Here is a 13,366-nt window from a genome sequence, read left to right on the forward strand (position 1 = left end):
ACGCAGGATGCTGGGAAGACCGCGGCCCGCGCCAAGGGTGGCGCGATCAACCTCGCGAGGATCGCTGGCAAGATCCGCCTCGTGAGGGAGACTGGAGGGATCAGCCTCACGAGGATCGCCCGCAAGGCAACGTAGGCCTCCCTCCGCTACCGCCACAGCCAAGGAGAAACGAGGACCGCCACCAGGACGAGGGGGCTGGGGGCTTCCAGGAGCCACGCGCGATCGCCTGCATCCTGGGCGGGGCTCAAGCCCCAGCCTCTCAATGCATCTTCAAGCAGTTCGCCCGCGCAGTGAATGCAGTCCTCCCCAAGCTTGAAGCCACGCGCCCTCTCAGGTGGTCGGCATGCGCCATCACGTTGAGCTCAGCAGATCAGCTCAAGTGTGCGGCTACAGCCGGGGTCCTCCCGATGCTTTGTTCCCCAATCATCAGCAACGTGGTGGTCACTAGGACCCTCATCAATGGCGGGGCAGGGCTCAATGTCCTGTCCATGGAAACATTCAACAATCTCCAAGTGCCCTACAGCCAGCTTCAGCCAGCCAAGCCTTTATCCGGAGTCACCGACGGCTCCACGGTCCCGATTGGGCAGGTCCGCCTCCCTGTCACCTTCGGGGCATGCGACAACTACCGCACCGAGCTCAGCAACTTCGACGTCGCTCACATTCGCCTGCCGTACAACGCCATCCTTGGGTACCCAGCGCTGGCCAAGTTCATGGTCGTAACTCACCACGGCTACAACGTCCTCAAGATGCCAGGAAGTGGCGGAGTCATCACGGTGCCCTGTGAAGAGAAGGACGCGGTGTGTTCCCTGGAAGGCCGCGTCACTGGAAGGCCCGGATCGCGGAAGCAGGAGGCTTCCCGAGACCGCCCCCAAGAAGAAGAAGACATCGTCCGGCCCGGCCCCTTAGGAGGCAGGCCCCTCAGGGCCCGCGCCTGCCCAGGGGGAACCTCCTTCCATCGCATAGGAAAGCGCGCCCGGCGCCCTCCTCAGGCAGGGCTCGGGGGCTTTCCCCTGGAGGGCCACCGACCTGGCTAAGGTCACGAGGGAGGCGCTTGGGCACCACATGGAGGCGTGTTTCGAAGCACGTTTCCTTCAAGAAGGAGAAAGGCAAGGAGAGCCAGACCCTCAGGAGTTCGTCAGCAAGGCCATTCAGGAGATACAGGAGTCAAGAGTCATGAAAGGCGGCCACCGCCTACCAGCAGTGGCTTCCCATCCAGGTGAGGATGGTGGGCTGCGCGTTTGCATCGACATACCAGGGCTCAATCGAGTCGCCTCTCTGGAGCGCCTCTGGCCCTCGCGAGTGGGGCGCTGCGGAGGTCCACCCCACAGCTACGTTCGCATGCCTTACGGCTTGCCGAACGCGGCTGCCACGTACCGGCGCCTCATGAGGGGCATCATGGAGGCACAGAGGCCAGGCATTCCGCAGCCCTGGCGGAGATGGAGATGGTCCGTGAGGAGCCACCAGCGCCTCCGGAGCCTCCCGAGGCCCCTAGGCCCGGGGGCTCGTGAGGATCGGCTTCCGCAGCCCACCTAGTCTGCTACACCAACGGTCCTTCGTCCTCAACATCATCAGGTGACATCTTTCAAGTTTCATTTCCAGCTGGGAGCGCCCCCCAGGGCTGCATTATTCCCAGGCCGCGTGGGTCCGTCCCTACGGCATGTACCCCTTTTATTTCATGTTGTTAGCTTACCTTGTTGGGGGCGCCCCTCAGGCTGCATCATCCCCAAGTCGCTCAGGCCAGACCCAACGGCATGTATCCCTTTTGCATTTATTTTCGGTTATGCGTTCGACCCACCATGCTTGATTATTTGATGCCGGTCCACGGCACCTCTTCTTCTCCATGCCGACCACTTGCACGTTAAAGGGGGGGTACCTGAGCATCGCGACTTAGGGCTCTTACTGGCTCTCCAGCCCTCACCCTCTGGCCTTGTCCACGGCATCGCGACCTGGCATACCAGCGACGGCTGAGACAAGCTCGAGGGCCGGGACCCGAGGACATAGAGTGCCGGCATCTAACCAAATTTGCAGGGACACATCACAAGATAAGACCCAGTGCCAGGCGCAACCCGCCTAGAGGTAGGGCCCCGTGAGTCCCGCGCTGGCTCACGGGTGCCCAGATACACCTCGCCAGGCCCTACCGTGCCAGCCACGTGTCAAGGCGGGGCTGTACACGCCCCAGGGGCTCCTCCCGGAGGGGGCCCCCCTCCCACGTACCAGTGGAAGTACCATGCTCCGCGCTGGCTGACGACACTGCCGAGGAGCGGCTATGCCCGTACACATACGGAAGCGCTATGCTCCGCGCTGGTGATAAACAACTGAGGGTGGCCCCTGGGCCGCATCAACCTCAGGGAGCCCAGAGCTCAGTGTCTAGCCTCATCGTAACGCCTCCCCTCGGGAGTGCCGCGTGAGGGGGCTGGGCACGGGGGCTGCGCCTGGGTCACGCCCAGACGCACGCCGCCCAGCCAGGCCCCCCGGGACTGGTTCGTCGCGCGTCTCTCCCTGAGCGGAGCCAAGGTATGAAGGCCATTTGAGCGTCAAGGGGGACTCTTGAGCATCGCGACTCATGAGCCTAACTAGTCACGTAGCCCATCACTCCTTAGTTCCGAAAGGCTAACGGCGGTAGAGGTATGCGCGCGGCCGGGCTTTGAAGACGTAGAACAGTAGATCCACCCACATCATACCTCCCTAATTGCTGTTCGTGCGCTAAGGGGGACTCCTGAGCATCGCAACTCAGGAGCCTAACTGGTCACGTAGCCCCTCACTCCTTAGTTCTAAAAGGCTAACGGCGGTTGAGGTATGCGCGCGGCCGGGCTCTACAGACATAGAACGATAGATCCACCCACATCATACATCCCTACTTGCTGTTCGTGCGCCAAGGGGGACTCCTGAGCATTGTGACTCAGGAGCCTAACTTGTCACGTAGCCCCTCACTCCTTGGTCCCGTCCTGGTTTCCGGTCGGGGCTAACGGCGGCTGAGGTATGCGCGGGGTCGGGCTCTGCCGGCGTAGAACATAAGCAAGTAGGAAGAAAGAGCGTAAATCTCAAGGAATTCAAAAGCAAATATTACAGTCCACACTGTTATCTCAATGCCAAACACAAGTTTAAACGCCTCCCCGAGGCATGATACATGTGCAGGAATTAAAGGCAGGACAGGAGCCACAACGGAGTCACTTGTCGGCGGCGGAGCAGCGCGGAGTGGGTTCGCCTCATGGAGCAGCGGGGTCGACAGTGCCTTGCTTCGGCTTGGTGCTGAAGGACCGGAACTTCCCCAGCAGAGCCTCCGCGCGACCCTTCACGGCCTCGGCAGCGGCAGCGGCACGCTCGCTGCTTACTGGCTCCAGCAGGCTGTCGAGGTCGATGCCGGGATTCCGAAGGTAGATGTGGGTGAGGACCCGCGTCAGCGCTGCAGAAGACAGGACACGCGCCTCGGCCTCGGCCGTGGGGCCAAGGCTAAGGGCGACATCTTCAAGAGCACGAACCAGGAAGGGAAGCAGCTTGGCGGGGCCGTCCTCGGCGCCAGCCAGCGGGCTCTCCAGGCCGCTGTCGTAAAGCGTCCTCAGCGAAGGCCACGCGGTCCTCGGCAAGAACCAGGGCCTTGTCGTCCAGCTCGGCCTTCCTCGCCCCCAACTCCTGCTCCAGCGCACCTAGGCGGTCGCGGCGCTTCCTGAGTTTGACGTCCCTCTCCTTGACGGCCGCCTCGCGAGCCTTCACGCCTTCTTCCTACTCTTGGCGAAGGCGAACCTCTTTCGCGAGCTGGTCCCGCGGGCCTTGCAGCTCGTCCTCCAGCGCCTTGCAGCGACCATGGACGTCGACCACCTCCCCCAGGGCTACATCACGAGCAGCCTTCGCCTCAAGGACGGCCTGCTTCTCCTCATCGCAAGCCGTCGAGGCCTGGACCAGCGCCTCCCGACTAGAAGCGTCGGAGCGAATCCATCCTGAAGCCAGCTCCAAGCGCCCGACCACCAAGCGAGGGTCGGCGCCAAGAAGATCCTGCCACAGCCGGTCCAGCTCAGCAGCAGCACGATCCAGAACGGCAGGAGGAGTCGGAGAGACAGCAGTCGGTGGAGTAGAAGGAGAAGGCGGCAGCGCGGCCACAGCATCCTGAGGCGGAGTCTGCTGCGCCCCAACGGCTGTAGTGGCGGCAGTAGGCAAAGGCACCTCGGGAGTCACTTGGGCCATGGGGGCTGAGCTCGCCCCCGCCGGCTCAGCCAGGCCTCGCGAGGACGACCGGGCAGGAGAAGCCCGTGCATCACGGTCACCCTCCTTCGCGGGCAGAGGCGCTGCCACAGATGGAACCTCAGGAGCTCCCTTCGGCTTCTTTGCTGCAGGCGCCAGCCTATCCAAGAGATGCGGACGTCAAGCCTCAGAAGCAGAACAAGAAATAAAGACAAGAATCAAGCGCTTACGGGTCGTCGCCAGTGAGCTCAAGCTACCTTCGGCCAAATTTGAAGCCGAAAGCCGGCTAGAAGGGTCAACCTCATGAAGCTTGGAAGCGGAAGGTGCGTTTTCGGTCCACCTCGGGGCCGGGGCAGACCCGCGGGAGATCGGCCCAGTCCTGTCCTTCTTCGGGATCGGAGGCAAGCTCCCACCGTCCTGCTCGTCATCATCCTCGTCGTCATCGCTTAGAGAGAGGCGGAGAATGCGGGACCTGCGCCGGGGGAGGGGAGCCCTTGACTCTCTGTCAGTCGCCTTGGAGTCAGGCCCTTTTTCCTGCTCCCCTCCTTCCTCCTCTTCGCTGGAGTCATCGGAGGGCATGTCCATCGGTTCCTCGAGAGTTTCCATGGGCACGGGCCCGTCCCCGTTGAAGACGGGCATGGACTCCACTACCTGCTCCCAGTCGTCGCGGAGGAACAAGGGTGTAGGAGCGCCCTCCAACCTCGCCACATCGCCCCCGACCAGAGATTGGAGGACCGCAGCCAGATCTCTATAGGCCAAGGCCGCGGGGCTCGGATGGGGCCTCCACATCGGAAGTGAGTACTGCCGAAGCGGAGCCAGCTGGTGCTCCAGGAATTCCCTCAGCACCGACGCGCCGGTCAGCTTCGCCGCCGCCATGTTGGCCGGCCTCAGATCCGCGTCCATCTTCTCCAACACCAGCTTTGCGCGGGGGTCCGCGAGCTCCGCTCGGCCCCAATCACTGGAGCTTGTGGGTTGCTCCGTGGGCAAGATCAGCCGAGGGTGGATGCGCCCAGCATCCGCCAAGACCCACTTGCTCCTGAAGCCCTCAATCCTTTTCCCGGGGTTCGAAATGGCAATGGCGCCACCGTACGCGATGAAGCTTGCGCACGCGGAAGCAGGACCGCGAGAGGTCCGGAGGTAGAAGTAGTGGCGCGGCAAGGCCACTGAGGGCTACACCCCTACATGAGCCTCGCAGTAATAGGCGAAGATCGCTAGGAGAAGGACGGAGTTGGGGTGGAGATGCAGAGCCTATAGCTTATAATGGCGGAGGACAGAGAAGAAGAACTCGAAGAAGGGAGGCACCAGGCCAGCAGCAACGACACTTACGAAGAACGGATAGAAGGTGCTCCCTTGACCCTCAGGGGTGGCGGAGCCAGCCATGAACACCTTCACCCCGTCGATGCCCCACGCCGCCGCCATCCGGCGCAACCGGGCGAGGCTCGCCTCCGACACGTTCGGCGAGTCCAGGGCAGACGAGTACCAAGCTACGGCCGGGGACTGACGAGGCGCCATGGCTTCCTAGGTCACGCGGTCAGAGTGGATCTGGAAATTTTTGAGGAAGGAAGGAGAGGCCCAAGAAAGGGGATCTGAGCAGCAACCGGAGAAAGCAAAAAGCAAATCCTAGGCGGATGCCGCTCCTTTATCAACTCGCGCGGTTGCTAAGGCGCTCACGTCCAATCAACCGCCACACGGCACCCAAGACCGGAGGCTGTTAGGGCCCGCGGCGCTTCGCTCTTGCCCTTCCGCCTCCCTGCACGGCCAAGTCCGGGCGCGCCTTGGGCCCGGGGGCTACTGTCGGCATTCTGGGAACGGGGGTCCCCAGACTTGCCTGCCTGCGGCCTGCGGCGTGGCTCAAAGGGGGGCCCAGCACGGCCCATCTTCATCAACACAGACCCAAGACCCTCGCGAGGGGCCAAGCCTCGCGGGGCAGACGACACAGAGCTTCCTCAGGCACGGCCTCACCAGGCTGGCTCGCGAGGTGGCGGAGAGATCAAGGCAGGGTACCTCACGAGGTGCTCGTGACGCATGCCATGACGACCAAGGGCGCCAGGCGGGCGCCAGCCCGCGCAGTGTCCTCCTTTCCCCTTTGGTGCAAAGGGGGCAAGCGCAGCCGCGGGGTACCGAGGCATCAGGCAAAGGTTGCCATTTCGGTGCAACAAGACCAAGACAAGGAGGACTGCAAGACGGAGGTCATCGTGGAGCCCAAGACGGCATCACCACCAGAGCTTTGTGCAGGCGAGGACCAACTTTAGTCAGGATAAGTGTACCAGATGTTCCCCTTCAAAATGGCCAATTGTTGGCGCCCTTCCCGCTCAATATTTGGGGAGAGGCCCAGGTCCATTGCCTATAAATAGGACCAGCCACCCACAGGGAAAAGAGGGGGTTCGAGATCGAGCATCGAGGATCAAGGATCGGATCGAAGTCAGAGAGAAAGAGAAGGGTGACTGAACTCCTCCTAGCAGTTCGTCCCCCCCCCCCAGCCAAGAACAGACCCTCGCGAGGCTGTTCTTCCTTGTATTGTTCATCATCATCAGCCCAAGAGGCAATCCACCACACCACACACTGGAGTAGGGTATTACACCACAACGGTGGCCCGAACCAGTATAAATCCTGTGTTTCTTGTGCTGTTCTTTCCTTAGCTTAGATCTTAGCGAGGCGGAGGGGTGCATGTAGGTAGGAGGCGAAATCTCCGCGCGCACCCCAGTGTTCGAACCTCAAGGGTCTGCCGGAACCCGAAATCCGACATTTGGCGCGCCAGGTAGGGGTGCGCCGGAATTCGTCTTCCACCACCCCGTTCTCCTCCGACCATCGCGCCCATGTCTGAAGCTCGTCGGACCCGCGCCAAGCGCCGGGCCGCTCTCGCTTCCCGCGTCGCCCAGACGGCTTCTGTCCGCGGGCGTCCTCGCCGTTCCCCATCACCTGCCGTCAACGCCGCCACTGGCCCGGCGAGGGACGAGCAGCAAGCATCGTCTCAGCATCCGTCAGTGCGGCAAGACGGCCGCACCGCTACTCCCTCGCTCACCCCAGCTGGTTCTTCGTCCCACGCGCTCCGTGCACCCATGGAGGCTCGAGCTGCGCTCATCGCGGCAAACGAGCTCCTGCGCTACCATCCCGTCGACGACGTCTACGAAGAATGGCTCGACCGCGTCACCGAGCTCGTCCGCGCCGCAGGGGGCTCTCCTGCGCCGTCCGTCCCGCTGCACAGCACCCCGCCCCGCGCGGGCGACGAGGCTCCGGCGGCGCCCCGGCTTCCTCCTCCTCAAGAAGGCGCCATGGCTCCAAGGCGCGTGGCCCCTGGGCAGAAACCGCTCCGTCAGGTGCCAGCGCGGCAAGAGCAGAGCTGCCAAGAAGTCCCTCGCCCGCAAGAAGCTGCCCAGGCGCTCCCTGCTCCAGCACGTCGCGACCATGCTCCTGCTCCCGCATGCCAAGACCCCACGCTGCTCCCAGCTGTAGCGCGTGGGGGCATGCAAGACCAAGCTCTTCGTCACCCAAGGCCTCCCGTGGCCACAGCAGGCTGCCGTGCATTCACCGCCGAGCTACGCAGCATCGCGTGGCCCGGCAAGTTCAAGCCAGACCTGCCTCCTCATTACGACGGCGCGGCCGACCCTGAGATGTTCCTCCAGCTCTATGAGCTAGGCATCGAAGCTGCCAACGGAGACGAGAAGGTCATGGCAAACTGGTTTCCCATGGCGCTCAAGAACGGGGCCCGCACATGGCTCCTGAACCTGGCTCCAGGCACGATCTCCTCCTGGGACGAGATGCGCACCCGCTTCATCGCCAACTTCCAAGGTACTCGCGACCGCCCACCCGCCGCGAGCGACATGCGCCGCATCAAGCAACAACCCGGGGAGACCCTGCAGAAGTACATCCAGCGCTTCAACAACGCACGCCTCAAGATTCCCAAGGTGACTGAGGAGGCCATCATCTCAGCCTTCTCCGACGGCGTGCGCGATGTCAAGATGAAGGAGGAGATGGCGATGCATGAAGACCTGTGCACTTCCTTGGAGCTGTTCAACTTGGCAACCAAGTGCGCCAGGGCTGAGGAAGGGCGTCTCTCCCTCCTCGAGCTGCCTGCCGCAGACCCAGAAGAGAAGAAGCCCAAGGCCAAGGATGTGAAGCGCAAGGGGGCTGCCATGCTCGTGGCAGAACCAGACACCAAGCAGGGCAGAGATCTGCCCGAACCTCCCAAGGGCAGTCGGTACTGTGTGTACCACGACCTCCACACCCACAACACCAACAAATGTCAAGAGCTCCGGGCCGTGCGAGAAGGAAGGGTCGGCCGTCGCCTCGACCGCGATGACCGGGGATATGGTCGAGGAGGAGGAAGGAACGCAGGATGCTGGGAAGACCGCGGCCCGCGCCAAGGGTGGCGCGATCAACCTCGCGAGGATCGCTGGCAAGATCCGCCTCGTGAGGGAGACTGGAGGGATCAGCCTCACGAGGATCGCCCGCAAGGCAACGTAGGCCTCCCTCCGCTACCGCCACAGCCAAGGAGAAACGAGGACCGCCACCAGGACGAGGGGGCTGGGGGCTTCCAGGAGCCACGCGCGATCGCCTGCATCCTGGGCGGGGCTCAAGCCCCAGCCTCTCAATGCATCTTCAAGCAGTTCGCCCGCGCAGTGAATGCAGTCCTCCCCAAGCTTGAAGCCACGCGCCCTCTCAGGTGGTCGGCATGCGCCATCACGTTGAGCTCAGCAGATCAGCTCAAGTGTGCGGCTACAGCCGGGGTCCTCCCGATGCTTTGTTCCCCAATCATCAGCAACGTGGTGGTCACTAGGACCCTCATCAATGGCGGGGCAGGGCTCAATGTCCTGTCCATGGAAACATTCAACAATCTCCAAGTGCCCTACAGCCAGCTTCAGCCAGCCAAGCCTTTATCCGGAGTCACCGACGGCTCCACGGTCCCGATTGGGCAGGTCCGCCTCCCTGTCACCTTCGGGGCATGCGACAACTACCGCACCGAGCTCAGCAACTTCGACGTCGCTCACATTCGCCTGCCGTACAACGCCATCCTTGGGTACCCAGCGCTGGCCAAGTTCATGGTCGTAACTCACCACGGCTACAACGTCCTCAAGATGCCAGGAAGTGGCGGAGTCATCACGGTGCCCTGTGAAGAGAAGGACGCGGTGTGTTCCCTGGAAGGCCGCGTCACTGGAAGGCCCGGATCGCGGAAGCAGGAGGCTTCCCGAGACCGCCCCCAAGAAGAAGAAGACATCGTCCGGCCCGGCCCCTTAGGAGGCAGGCCCCTCAGGGCCCGCGCCTGCCCAGGGGGAACCTCCTTCCATCGCATAGGAAAGCGCGCCCGGCGCCCTCCTCAGGCAGGGCTCGGGGGCTTTCCCCTGGAGGGCCACCGACCTGGCTAAGGTCACGAGGGAGGCGCTTGGGCACCACATGGAGGCGTGTTTCGAAGCACGTTTCCTTCAAGAAGGAGAAAGGCAAGGAGAGCCAGACCCTCAGGAGTTCGTCAGCAAGGCCATTCAGGAGATACAGGAGTCAAGAGTCATGAAAGGCGGCCACCGCCTACCAGCAGTGGCTTCCCATCCAGGTGAGGATGGTGGGCTGCGCGTTTGCATCGACATACCAGGGCTCAATCGAGTCGCCTCTCTGGAGCGCCTCTGGCCCTCGCGAGTGGGGCGCTGCGGAGGTCCACCCCACAGCTACGTTCGCATGCCTTACGGCTTGCCGAACGCGGCTGCCACGTACCGGCGCCTCATGAGGGGCATCATGGAGGCACAGAGGCCAGGCATTCCGCAGCCCTGGCGGAGATGGAGATGGTCCGTGAGGAGCCACCAGCGCCTCCGGAGCCTCCCGAGGCCCCTAGGCCCGGGGGCTCGTGAGGATCGGCTTCCGCAGCCCACCTAGTCTGCTACACCAACGGTCCTTCGTCCTCAACATCATCAGGTGACATCTTTCAAGTTTCATTTCCAGCTGGGAGCGCCCCCCAGGGCTGCATTATTCCCAGGCCGCGTGGGTCCGTCCCTACGGCATGTACCCCTTTTATTTCATGTTGTTAGCTTACCTTGTTGGGGGCGCCCCTCAGGCTGCATCATCCCCAAGTCGCTCAGGCCAGACCCAACGGCATGTATCCCTTTTGCATTTATTTTCGGTTATGCGTTCGACCCACCATGCTTGATTATTTGATGCCGGTCCACGGCACCTCTTCTTCTCCATGCCGACCACTTGCACGTTAAAGGGGGGGTACCTGAGCATCGCGACTTAGGGCTCTTACTGGCTCTCCAGCCCTCACCCTCTGGCCTTGTCCACGGCATCGCGACCTGGCATACCAGCGACGGCTGAGACAAGCTCGAGGGCCGGGACCCGAGGACATAGAGTGCCGGCATCTAACCAAATTTGCAGGGACACATCACAAGATAAGACCCAGTGCCAGGCGCAACCCGCCTAGAGGTAGGGCCCCGTGAGTCCCGCGCTGGCTCACGGGTGCCCAGATACACCTCGCCAGGCCCTACCGTGCCAGCCACGTGTCAAGGCGGGGCTGTACACGCCCCAGGGGCTCCTCCCGGAGGGGGCCCCCCTCCCACGTACCAGTGGAAGTACCATGCTCCGCGCTGGCTGACGACACTGCCGAGGAGCGGCTATGCCCGTACACATACGGAAGCGCTATGCTCCGCGCTGGTGATAAACAACTGAGGGTGGCCCCTGGGCCGCATCAACCTCAGGGAGCCCAGAGCTCAGTGTCTAGCCTCATCGTAACGCCTCCCCTCGGGAGTGCCGCGTGAGGGGGCTGGGCACGGGGGCTGCGCCTGGGTCACGCCCAGACGCACGCCGCCCAGCCAGGCCCCCCGGGACTGGTTCGTCGCGCGTCTCTCCCTGAGCGGAGCCAAGGTATGAAGGCCATTTGAGCGTCAAGGGGGACTCTTGAGCATCGCGACTCATGAGCCTAACTAGTCACGTAGCCCATCACTCCTTAGTTCCGAAAGGCTAACGGCGGTAGAGGTATGCGCGCGGCCGGGCTTTGAAGACGTAGAACAGTAGATCCACCCACATCATACCTCCCTAATTGCTGTTCGTGCGCTAAGGGGGACTCCTGAGCATCGCAACTCAGGAGCCTAACTGGTCACGTAGCCCCTCACTCCTTAGTTCTAAAAGGCTAACGGCGGTTGAGGTATGCGCGCGGCCGGGCTCTACAGACATAGAACGATAGATCCACCCACATCATACATCCCTACTTGCTGTTCGTGCGCCAAGGGGGACTCCTGAGCATTGTGACTCAGGAGCCTAACTTGTCACGTAGCCCCTCACTCCTTGGTCCCGTCCTGGTTTCCGGTCGGGGCTAACGGCGGCTGAGGTATGCGCGGGGTCGGGCTCTGCCGGCGTAGAACATAAGCAAGTAGGAAGAAAGAGCGTAAATCTCAAGGAATTCAAAAGCAAATATTACAGTCCACACTGTTATCTCAATGCCAAACACAAGTTTAAACGCCTCCCCGAGGCATGATACATGTGCAGGAATTAAAGGCAGGACAGGAGCCACAACGGAGTCACTTGTCGGCGGCGGAGCAGCGCGGAGTGGGTTCGCCTCATGGAGCAGCGGGGTCGACAGTGCCTTGCTTCGGCTTGGTGCTGAAGGACCGGAACTTCCCCAGCAGAGCCTCCGCGCGACCCTTCACGGCCTCGGCAGCGGCAGCGGCACGCTCGCTGCTTACTGGCTCCAGCAGGCTGTCGAGGTCGATGCCGGGATTCCGAAGGTAGATGTGGGTGAGGACCCGCGTCAGCGCTGCAGAAGACAGGACACGCGCCTCGGCCTCGGCCGTGGGGCCAAGGCTAAGGGCGACATCTTCAAGAGCACGAACCAGGAAGGGAAGCAGCTTGGCGGGGCCGTCCTCGGCGCCAGCCAGCGGGCTCTCCAGGCCGCTGTCGTAAAGCGTCCTCAGCGAAGGCCACGCGGTCCTCGGCAAGAACCAGGGCCTTGTCGTCCAGCTCGGCCTTCCTCGCCCCCAACTCCTGCTCCAGCGCACCTAGGCGGTCGCGGCGCTTCCTGAGTTTGACGTCCCTCTCCTTGACGGCCGCCTCGCGAGCCTTCACGCCTTCTTCCTACTCTTGGCGAAGGCGAACCTCTTTCGCGAGCTGGTCCCGCGGGCCTTGCAGCTCGTCCTCCAGCGCCTTGCAGCGACCATGGACGTCGACCACCTCCCCCAGGGCTACATCACGAGCAGCCTTCGCCTCAAGGACGGCCTGCTTCTCCTCATCGCAAGCCGTCGAGGCCTGGACCAGCGCCTCCCGACTAGAAGCGTCGGAGCGAATCCATCCTGAAGCCAGCTCCAAGCGCCCGACCACCAAGCGAGGGTCGGCGCCAAGAAGATCCTGCCACAGCCGGTCCAGCTCAGCAGCAGCACGATCCAGAACGGCAGGAGGAGTCGGAGAGACAGCAGTCGGTGGAGTAGAAGGAGAAGGCGGCAGCGCGGCCACAGCATCCTGAGGCGGAGTCTGCTGCGCCCCAACGGCTGTAGTGGCGGCAGTAGGCAAAGGCACCTCGGGAGTCACTTGGGCCATGGGGGCTGAGCTCGCCCCCGCCGGCTCAGCCAGGCCTCGCGAGGACGACCGGGCAGGAGAAGCCCGTGCATCACGGTCACCCTCCTTCGCGGGCAGAGGCGCTGCCACAGATGGAACCTCAGGAGCTCCCTTCGGCTTCTTTGCTGCAGGCGCCAGCCTATCCAAGAGATGCGGACGTCAAGCCTCAGAAGCAGAACAAGAAATAAAGACAAGAATCAAGCGCTTACGGGTCGTCGCCAGTGAGCTCAAGCTACCTTCGGCCAAATTTGAAGCCGAAAGCCGGCTAGAAGGGTCAACCTCATGAAGCTTGGAAGCGGAAGGTGCGTTTTCGGTCCACCTCGGGGCCGGGGCAGACCCGCGGGAGATCGGCCCAGTCCTGTCCTTCTTCGGGATCGGAGGCAAGCTCCCACCGTCCTGCTCGTCATCATCCTCGTCGTCATCGCTTAGAGAGAGGCGGAGAATGCGGGACCTGCGCCGGGGGAGGGGAGCCCTTGACTCTCTGTCAGTCGCCTTGGAGTCAGGCCCTTTTTCCTGCTCCCCTCCTTCCTCCTCTTCGCTGGAGTCATCGGAGGGCATGTCCATCGGTTCCTCGAGAGTTTCCATGGGCACGGGCCCGTCCCCGTTGAAGACGGGCATGGACTCCACTACCTGCTCCCAGTCGTCGCGGAGGAACAAGGGTGTA

This window comes from Triticum urartu, chromosome 7 (genome assembly GCF_003073215.2).
Source record: "Triticum urartu cultivar G1812 chromosome 7, Tu2.1, whole genome shotgun sequence".
In the NCBI taxonomy this organism is placed as follows: Eukaryota; Viridiplantae; Streptophyta; class Magnoliopsida; order Poales; family Poaceae; genus Triticum; species Triticum urartu.